We start from the raw sequence: 10,392 nt of genomic DNA, 5'->3' as shown, positions 1-10,392 counted from the left end.
AAACGCCCCAAAGCGCAACGTGGACACAGCCAAATTTTTGAAGGAAAACAGAGGTGTTTTTTTGCAAAGTGCCTACCTGTAGATTTTGGCCTGTAGCTCAGCCGCCACCTAGGGAAACCTACCAAACCTGTGCATTTCTGAAAAGTAGAGACCTAGGGGAATCCAAGATGGGGAGACTTGTGTGGCTCGGACCAGGTTCTGTTACCCAGAATCCTTTGCAAACCTCAAAATTTGGCTAAAAAAACACATGTTCCTCACATTTCTGTGGCAGAAAGTTCTGGAATCTGAGAGGAGCCACAAATTTCCTTCCACCCAGCGTTCCCCCACGTCTCCCGATAAAAATGATACCTCACTTGTGTGGGTAGGCCTAGCGCCCGCGACAGGAAACGCCCCAAAGCGCAACGTGGACACAGCCAAATTTTTGAAGGAAACAGAGGTGTTTTTTGCAAAGTGCCTACCTGTAGATTTTGGCCTGTAGCTCAGCCGCCACCTAGGGAAACCTACCAAACCTGTGCATTTCTGAAAACTAGAGACCTAGGGGAATCCAAGATGGTGTGACTTGTGTGGCTCGGACCAGGTTCTGTTACCCAGAATCCTTTGCAAACCTCAACATGTGGCTAAACAAACACATGTTCCTCACATTTCTGTGGCAGAAAGTTCTGGAATCTGAGAGGAGCCACAAATTTCCTTCGCCCAGCGTTCCCCCACGTCTCCCGATAAAAATGATACCTCACTCGTGTGGGTAGGCCTAGCGCCCGCGACAGGAAACGCCCCAAAGCGCAACGTGGACCCAGCCAAATTTTTGAAGGAAAACAGAGGTGTTTTTTGCAAAGTGCCTAGCTGTAGATTTTGGCCTGTAGCTCAGCCGCCACCTAGGGAAACCTACCAAACCTGTGCATTTCTCAAAACTAGAGACCTAGGGGAATCCTAGATGGGGTGACTTGTGTGGCTCGGACCAGGTTCTGTTACCCAAAATCCTTTGCAAACCTCAAAATTTGGCTAAAAAAACACATGTTCCTAACATTTCTGTGGCAGAAAGTTCTGGAATCTGAGAGGAGCCACAAATTTCCTTCCACCCAGCGTTCCCCAACGTCTCCCGATAAAAATGATACCTCACTTCTGTGGGTAGGCCTAGCGCACGCGACAGGAAACGCCCCAAAGCTCAACGTGGACTCAGCCAAATTTTTGAAGGAAACAGAGGTGTTTTTTGCCAAGTGCCTACCTGTAGATTTTGGCCTATAGCTCAGCCGCCACATAGGGAAACCTACCAAACCTGTGCATTTCTGAAAACTAGAGACCTAGGGGAATCCAAGATGGTGTGACTTGTGTGGCTCGGACCAGGTTCTGTTACCCAGAATCCTTTGCAAACCTCAACATGTGGCTAAACAAACACATGTTCCTCACATTTCTGTGGCAGAAAGTTCTGGAATCTGAGAGGAGCCACAAATTTCCTTCGCCCAGCGTTCCCCCACGTCTCCCGATAAAAATGATACCTCACTTGTGTGGGTAGGCCTAGCGCCCGCGACAGGAAACGCCCCAAAGCGCAACGTGGACACAGCCAAATTTTTGAAGGAAAACAGAGGTGTTTTTTGCAAAGTGCCTAGCTGTAGATTTTGGCCTGTAGCTCAGCCGCCACCTAGGGAAACCTACCAAACCTGTGCATTTCTCAAAACTAGAGACCTAGGGGAATCCTAGATGGGGTGACTTGTGTGGCTCGGACCAGGTTCTGTTACCCAAAATACTTTGCAAACCTCAAAATTTGGCTAAAAAAACACATGTTCCTAACATTTCTGTGGCAGAAAGTTCTGGAATCTGAGAGGAGCCACAAATTTCCTTCCACCCAGCGTTCCCCAACGTCTCCCGATAAAAATGATACCTCACTTCTGTGGATAGGCCTAGCGCACGCGACAGGAAACGCCCCAAAGCTCAACGTGGACTCAGCCAAATTTTTGAAGGAAAACAGAGGTGTTTTTTGGAAAGTGCCTACCTGTAGATTTTGGCCTGTAGCTCAGCCGCCACCTAGGGAAACCTACTAAACCTGTGCATTTCTGAAAACTAGAGGCCTAGGGGAATCCAAGATGGGGTGACTTGTGTGGCTCGGACCAGGTTCTGTTACCCAGAATCCTTTGCAAACCTCAAAATTTGGCTAAAAAAACACATGTTCCTCACATTTCTGTGGCAGAAAGTTCTGGAATCTGAGAGGAGCCACAAATTTCCTTCCACCCAGCGTTCCCCCACGTCTCCCGATAAAAATGCTACCTCACTTGTGTGGGTAGGCCTAGCGCACGCGACAGGAAACGCCCCAAAGCGCAACGTGGACACAGCCAAATTTTTGAAGGAAAACAGAGGTGTTTTTTTGCAAAGTGCCTACCTGTAGATTTTGGCCTGTAGCTCAGCCGCCACCTAGGGAAACCTACCAAACCTGTGCATTTCTGAAAACTAGAGACCTAGGGGAATCCAAGATGGGGAGACTTGTGTGGCTCGGACCAGGTTCTGTTACCCAGAATCCTTTGCAAACCTCAAAATTTGGCTAAAAAAACACATGTTCCTCACATTTCTGTGGCAGAAAGTTCTGGAATCTGAGAGGAGCCACAAATGTCCTTCCACCCAGCGTTCCCCCACGTCTCCCGATAAAAATGAAACCTCACTTGTGTGGGTAGGCCTAGCGCCTGCGACTGGAAACGCCCCAAAGCGCAACTTGGACACAGCCAAATTTTTCAAGGAAAACAGAGGTGTTTTTTGCAAAGTGCCTACCTGTAGATTTTGGCCTGTAGCTCAGCCGCCACCTTGGGAAACCTACCAAACCTGTGCATTTCTGAAAACTAGAGACCTAGGGGAATCCAAGATGGGGTGACTTGTGTGTCTCGGACCAGGTTCTGTTACCCAGAATCCTTTGCAAACCTCAAAATTTTGCCAAAAAAACACATGTTCCTCACATTTCTGTGGCAGAAAGTTCTGGAATCTGAGAGGAGCCACAAATTTCCTTCCACCCAGCGTTCCCCCACGTCTCCCGATGAAAATGTTACCTCACTTGTGTGGGTAGGCCTAGCGCACGCGACAGGAAACGCCCCAAAGCTCAACGTGGACACAGCCAAATTTTTGAAGGACAACAGAGGTGTTTTTTGGAAAGTGCCTACCTGTAGATTTTGGCCTGTAGCTCAGCCGCCACCTAGGGAAACCTACCAAACCTGTGCATTTCTGAAAACTAGAGGCCTAGGGGAATCCAAGATGGGGTGACTTGTGTGGCTCGGACCAGGTTCTGTTACCCAGAATCCTTTGCAAACCTCAAAATTTGGCTAAAAAAACACATGTTCCTCACATTTCTGTGGCAGAAAGTTCTGGAATCTGAGAGGAGCCACAAATTTCCTTCCACCCAGCGTTCCCCCACGTCTCCCGATAAAAATGAAACCTCACTTGTGTGGGTAGGCCTAGCGCCTGCGACAGGAAACGCCCCAAAGCGCAACTTGGACACAGCCAAATTTTTCAAGGAAAACAGAGGTGTTTTTTGCAAAGTGCCTACCTGTAGATTTTGGCCTGTAGCTCAGCCGCCACCTTGGGAAACCTACCAAACCTGTGCATTTCTGAAAACTAGAGACCTAGGGGAATCCAAGATGGGGTGACTTGTGTGGCTCGGACCAGGTTCTGTTACCCAGAATCCTTTGCAAACCTCAAAATTTTGCCAAAAAAACACATGTTCCTCACATTTCTGTGGCAGAAAGTTCTGGAATCTGAGAGGAGCCACAAATTTCCTTCCACCCAGCGTTCCCCCACGTCTCCCGATGAAAATGTTTCCTCACTTGTGTGGGTAGGCCTAGCGCACGCGACAGGAAACGCCCCAAAGCTCAACGTGGACACAGCCAAATTTTTTAAGGAAAACAGAGGTGTTTTTTGGAAAGTGCCTACCTGTAGATTTTGGCCTGTAGCTCAGCCGCCACCTAGGGAAACCTACCAAACCTGTGCATTTCTGAAAACTAGAGGCCTAGGGGAATCCAAGATGTTGTGACTTGTGTGGCTCGGACCAGGTTCTGTTACCCAGAATCCTTTGCAAACCTCAAAATTTGGCTAAAAAACACATGTTCCTCACATTTCTGTGGCAGAAAGTTCTGGAATCTGAGAGGAGCCACAAATTTCCTTCCACCCAGCATTCCCCCACGTCTCCCGATAAAAATGCTACCTCACTTGTGTGGGTAGGCCTAGAGCACGCGACAGGAAACGCCCCAAAGCGCAACGTGGACACAGCCAAATTTTTGAAGGAAAACAGAGGTGTTTTTTTGCAAAGTGCCTACCTGTAGATTTTGGCCTGTAGCTCAGCCGCCACCTAGGGAAACCTACCAAACCTGTGCATTTCTGAAAACTAGAGACCTAGGGGAATCCAAGATGGGGAGACTTGTGTGGCTCGGACCAGGTTCTGTTACCCAGAATCCTTTGCAAACCTCAAAATTTGGCTAAAAAAACACATGTTCCTCACATTTCTGTGGCAGAAAGTTCTGGAATCTGAGAGGAGCCACAAATTTCCTTCCACCCAGCGTTCCCCCACGTCTCCCGATAAAAATGAAACCTCACTTGTGTGGGTAGGCCTAGCGCACGCGACAGGAAACGCCCCAAAGCTCAACGTGGACACAGCCAAATTTTTGAAGGAAAACAGAGGTGTTTTTTGGAAAGTGCCTACCTGTAGATTTTGGCCTGTAGCTCAGCCGCCACCTAGGGAAACCTACCAAACCTGTGCATTTCTGAAAACTAGAGGCCTAGGGGAATCCAAGATGGGGTGACTTGTGTGGCTCGGACCAGGTTCTGTTACCCAGAATCCTTTGCAAACCTCAAAATTTGGCTAAAAAAACACATGTTCCTCACATTTCTGTGGCAGAAAGTTCTGGAATCTGAGAGGAGCCACAAATTTCCTTCCACCCAGCGTTCCCCCACGTCTCCCGATAAAAATGAAACCTCACTTGTGTGGGTAGGCCTAGCGCACGCGACAGGAAACGCCCCAAAGCTCAACGTGGACACAGCCAAATTTTTGAAGGAAAACAGAGGTGTTTTTTGGAAAGTGCCTACCTGTAGATTTTGGCCTGTAGCTCAGCCGCCACCTAGGGAAACCTACCAAACCTGTGCATTTCTGAAAACTAGAGGCCTAGGGGAATCCAAGATGGGGTGACTTGTGTGGCTCGGACCAGGTTCTGTTACCCAGAATCCTTTGCAAACCTCAAAATTTGGCTAAAAAAACACATGTTCCTCACATTTCTGTGGCAGAAAGTTCTGGAATCTGAGAGGAGCCACAAATTTCCTTCCACCCAGCGTTCCCCCACGTCTCCCGATAAAAATGCTACCTCACTTGTGTGGGTAGGCCTAGCGCACGCGACAGGAAACGCCCCAAAGCACAACGTGGACACAGCCAAATTTTTGAAGGAAAACAGAGGTGTTTTTTTGCAAAGTGCCTACCTGTAGACTTTGGCCTGTAGCTCAGCCGCCACCTAGGGAAACCTACCAAACCTGTGCATTTCTGAAAACTAGAGACCTAGGGGAATCCAAGATGGGGAGACTTGTGTGGCTCGGACCAGGTTCTGTTACCCAGAATCCTTTGCAAACCTCAAAATTTGGCTAAAAAAACACATGTTCCTCACATTTCTGTGGCAGAAAGTTCTGGAATCTGAGAGGAGCCACAAATTTCCTTCCACCCAGCGTTCCCCCACTTCTCCCGATAAAAATGAAACCTCACTTGTGTGGGTAGGCCTAGCGCCTGCGACAGGAAACGCCCCAAAGCGCAACTTGGACACAGCCAAATTTTTCAAGGAAAACAGAGGTGTTTTTTGCAAAGTGCCTACCTGTAGATTTTGGCCTGTAGCTCAGCCGCCACCTTGGGAAACCTACCAAACCTGTGCATTTCTGAAAACTAGAGACCTAGGGGAATCCAAGATGGGGTGACTTGTGTGGCTCGGACCAGGTTCTGTTACCCAGAATCCTTTGCAAACCTCAAAATTTGGCCAAAAAAACACATGTTCCTCACATTTCTGTGGCAGAAAGTTCTGGAATCTGAGAGGAGCCACAAATTTCCTTCCACCCAGCGTTCCCCCACGTCTCCCGATAAAAATGATACCTCACTTGTGTGGGTAGGCCTAGCGCCTGCGACAGGAAACGCCCCAAAGCGCAACTTGGACACAGCCAAATTTTTCAAGGAAAACAGAGGTGTTTTTTGCAAAGTGCCTACCTGTAGATTTTGGCCTGTAGCTCAGCCGCCACCTAGGGAAACCTACCAAACCTGTGCATTTCTGAAAACTAGAGACCTAGGGGAATCCAAGATGGGGTGACTTGTGTGGCTCGGACCAGGTTCTGTTACCCAGAATCCTTTGCAAACCTCAAAATTTTGCCAAAAAAACACATGTTCCTCACATTTCTGTGGCAGAAAGTTCTGGAATCTGAGAGGAGCCACAAATTTCCTTCCACCCAGCGTTCCCCCACGTCTCCCGATGAAAATGTTACCTCACTTGTGTGGGTAGGCCTAGCGCACGCGACAGGAAACGCCCCAAAGCTCAACGTGGACACAGCCAAATTTTTGAAGGACAACAGAGGTGTTTTTTGGAAAGTGCCTACCTATAGATTTTGGCCTGTAGCTCAGCCGCCACCTAGGGAAACCTACCAAACCTGTGCATTTCTGAAAACTAGAGGCCTAGGGGAATCCAAGATGGGGTGACTTGTGTGGCTCGGACCAGGTTCTGTTACCCAGAATCCTTTGCAAACCTCAAAATTTGGCTAAAAAAACACATGTTCCTCACATTTCTGTGGCAGAAAGTTCTAGAATCTGAGAGGAGCCACAAATTTCCTTCCACCCAGCGTTCCCCCACGTCTCCCGATAAAAATGAAACCTCACTTGTGTGGGTAGGCCTAGCGCCTGCGACAGGAAACGCCCCAAAGCGCAACTTGGACACAGCCAAATTTTTCAAGGAAAACAGAGGTGTTTTTTGCAAAGTGCCTACCTGTAGATTTTGGCCTGTAGCTCAGCCGCCACCTTGGGAAACCTACCAAACCTGTGCATTTCTGAAAACTAGAGACCTAGGGGAATCCAAGATGGGGTGACTTGTGTGGCTCGGACCAGGTTCTGTTACCCAGAATCCTTTGCAAACCTCAAAATTTGGCTAAAAAAACACATGTTCCTCACATTTCTGTGGCAGAAAGTTCTGGAATCTGAGAGGAGCCACAAATTTCCTTCCACCCAGCGTTCCCCCACGTCTCCCGATAAAAATGCTACCTCACTTGTGTGGGTAGGCCTAGCGCACGCGACAGGAAACGCCCCAAAGCACAACGTGGACACAGCCAAATTTTTGAAGGAAAACAGAGGTGTTTTTTTGCAAAGTGCCTACCTGTAGACTTTGGCCTGTAGCTCAGCCGCCACCTAGGGAAACCTACCAAACCTGTGCATTTCTGAAAACTAGAGACCTAGGGGAATCCAAGATGGGGAGACTTGTGTGGCTCGGACCAGGTTCTGTTACCCAGAATCCTTTGCAAACCTCAAAATTTGGCTAAAAAAACACATGTTCCTCACATTTCTGTGGCAGAAAGTTCTGGAATCTGAGAGGAGCCACAAATTTCCTTCCACCCAGCGTTCCCCCACTTCTCCCGATAAAAATGAAACCTCACTTGTGTGGGTAGGCCTAGCGCCTGCGACAGGAAACGCCCCAAAGCGCAACTTGGACACAGCCAAATTTTTCAAGGAAAACAGAGGTGTTTTTTGCAAAGTGCCTACCTGTAGATTTTGGCCTGTAGCTCAGCCGCCACCTTGGGAAACCTACCAAACCTGTGCATTTCTGAAAACTAGAGACCTAGGGGAATCCAAGATGGGGTGACTTGTGTGGCTCGGACCAGGTTCTGTTACCCAGAATCCTTTGCAAACCTCAAAATTTGGCCAAAAAAACACATGTTCCTCACATTTCTGTGGCAGAAAGTTCTGGAATCTGAGAGGAGCCACAAATTTCCTTCCACCCAGCGTTCCCCCACGTCTCCCGATAAAAATGATACCTCACTTGTGTGGGTAGGCCTAGCGCCTGCGACAGGAAACGCCCCAAAGCGCAACTTGGACACAGCCAAATTTTTCAAGGAAAACAGAGGTGTTTTTTGCAAAGTGCCTACCTGTAGATTTTGGCCTGTAGCTCAGCCGCCACCTAGGGAAACCTACCAAACCTGTGCATTTCTGAAAACTAGAGACCTAGGGGAATCCAAGATGGGGTGACTTGTGTGGCTCGGACCAGGTTCTGTTACCCAGAATCCTTTGCAAACCTCAAAATTTTGCCAAAAAAACACATGTTCCTCACATTTCTGTGGCAGAAAGTTCTGGAATCTGAGAGGAGCCACAAATTTCCTTCCACCCAGCGTTCCCCCACGTCTCCCGATGAAAATGTTACCTCACTTGTGTGGGTAGGCCTAGCGCACGCGACAGGAAACGCCCCAAAGCTCAACGTGGACACAGCCAAATTTTTGAAGGACAACAGAGGTGTTTTTTGGAAAGTGCCTACCTATAGATTTTGGCCTGTAGCTCAGCCGCCACCTAGGGAAACCTACCAAACCTGTGCATTTCTGAAAACTAGAGGCCTAGGGGAATCCAAGATGGGGTGACTTGTGTGGCTCGGACCAGGTTCTGTTACCCAGAATCCTTTGCAAACCTCAAAATTTGGCTAAAAAAACACATGTTCCTCACATTTCTGTGGCAGAAAGTTCTAGAATCTGAGAGGAGCCACAAATTTCCTTCCACCCAGCGTTCCCCCACGTCTCCCGATAAAAATGAAACCTCACTTGTGTGGGTAGGCCTAGCGCCTGCGACAGGAAACGCCCCAAAGCGCAACTTGGACACAGCCAAATTTTTCAAGGAAAACAGAGGTGTTTTTTGCAAAGTGCCTACCTGTAGATTTTGGCCTGTAGCTCAGCCGCCACCTTGGGAAACCTACCAAACCTGTGCATTTCTGAAAACTAGAGACCTAGGGGAATCCAAGATGGGGTGACTTGTGTGGCTCGGACCAGGTTCTGTTACCCAGAATCCTTTGCAAACCTCAAAATTTTGCCAAAAAAACACATGTTCCTCACATTTCTGTGGCAGAAAGTTCTGGAATCTGAGAGGAGCCACAAAATTCCTTCCACCCAGCGTTCCCCCACGTCTCCCGATAAAAATGATACCTCACTTGTGTGGGTAGGCCTAGCGCCCGCGACAGGAAGCGCCCTAAAGCGCAACGTGGACACAGCCAAATTTTTGAAGGAAAACAGAGGTGTTTTTTGCAAAGTGCCTACCTGTAGATTTTGGCCTGTAGCTCAGCCGCCACCTAGGGAAACCTACCAAACCTGTGCATTTCTGAAAACTAGAGACCTAGGAGAATCCAAGATGGGGTGACTTGTGTGGCTTGGACCAGGTTCTGTTACCCAGAATCCTTTGCAAACCTCAAAATTTGGCCAAAAAAACACATGTTCCTCACATTTCTGTGCAGAAAGTTCTGGAATCTGAGAGGAGCCACAAATTTCCTTCCACCCAGCGTTCCCCCACGTCTCCCGATAAAAATGATACCTCACTTGTGTGGGTAGGCCTAGCGCCCGCTACAGGAAACGCCCCAAAGCGCAACGTGGACACAGACAAATTTTAGAAGAAAAACAGAGGTGTTTTTTGCAAAGTGCCTACCTGTAGATTTTGGCCTGTAGCTCAGCCGCCACCTAGGGAAACCTACCAAACCTGTGCATTTCTGAAAACTAGAGACCTAGGGGAATGCAAGATGGGGTGACTTGTGTGGCTCGGACCAGGTTCTGTTACCCAAAATCCTTTGCAAATCTCAAAATTTGGCTAAAAAAACACATGTTCCTCACATTTCTGTGGCAGAAAGTTCTGGAATCTGAGAGGAGCCACAAATTTCCTTCCACCCAGCGTTCCCTCACGTCTCTCGATAAAAATGATACCTCACTTGTGTGGGTAGGCCTAGCGCCTGCGACAGGAAACGCCCCAAACCGCAACGTGGACACAGCCAAATTTTTGAAGGAAAACAGAGGTGTTTTTTGGAAAGTGCCTACCTGTAGATTTTGGCCTGTAGCTCAGCCGCCACCTAGGGAAACCTGCCAAACCTGTGCATTTCTGAAAACTAGAGACCTAGGGGAGTCCAAGATGGGGTGACTTGTGTGGCTCGGACCAGGTTCTGTTACCCAGAATCCTTTGCAAACCTCAAAATTTGGCTAAAAAAACACATGTTCCTCACATTTCTGTGGCAGAAAGTTCTGGAATCTGAGAGGAGCCACAAATTTCCTTCCACCCAGCGTTCCCCCACGTCTCCCGATAAAAATGCTACCTCACTTGTGTGGGTAGGCCTAGCGCACGCGACAGGAAACGCCCCAAAGCGCAACGTGGACACAGACAAATTTTTGAAGGAAAACAGA

The sequence above is a fragment of the Pleurodeles waltl genome, chromosome 2_2 (genome assembly GCF_031143425.1).
Source record: "Pleurodeles waltl isolate 20211129_DDA chromosome 2_2, aPleWal1.hap1.20221129, whole genome shotgun sequence".
In the NCBI taxonomy this organism is placed as follows: Eukaryota; Metazoa; Chordata; class Amphibia; order Caudata; family Salamandridae; genus Pleurodeles; species Pleurodeles waltl.
The sequence above is the reverse complement of the archived record's forward strand: the minus strand, read 5'-3'. Positions refer to the sequence as shown.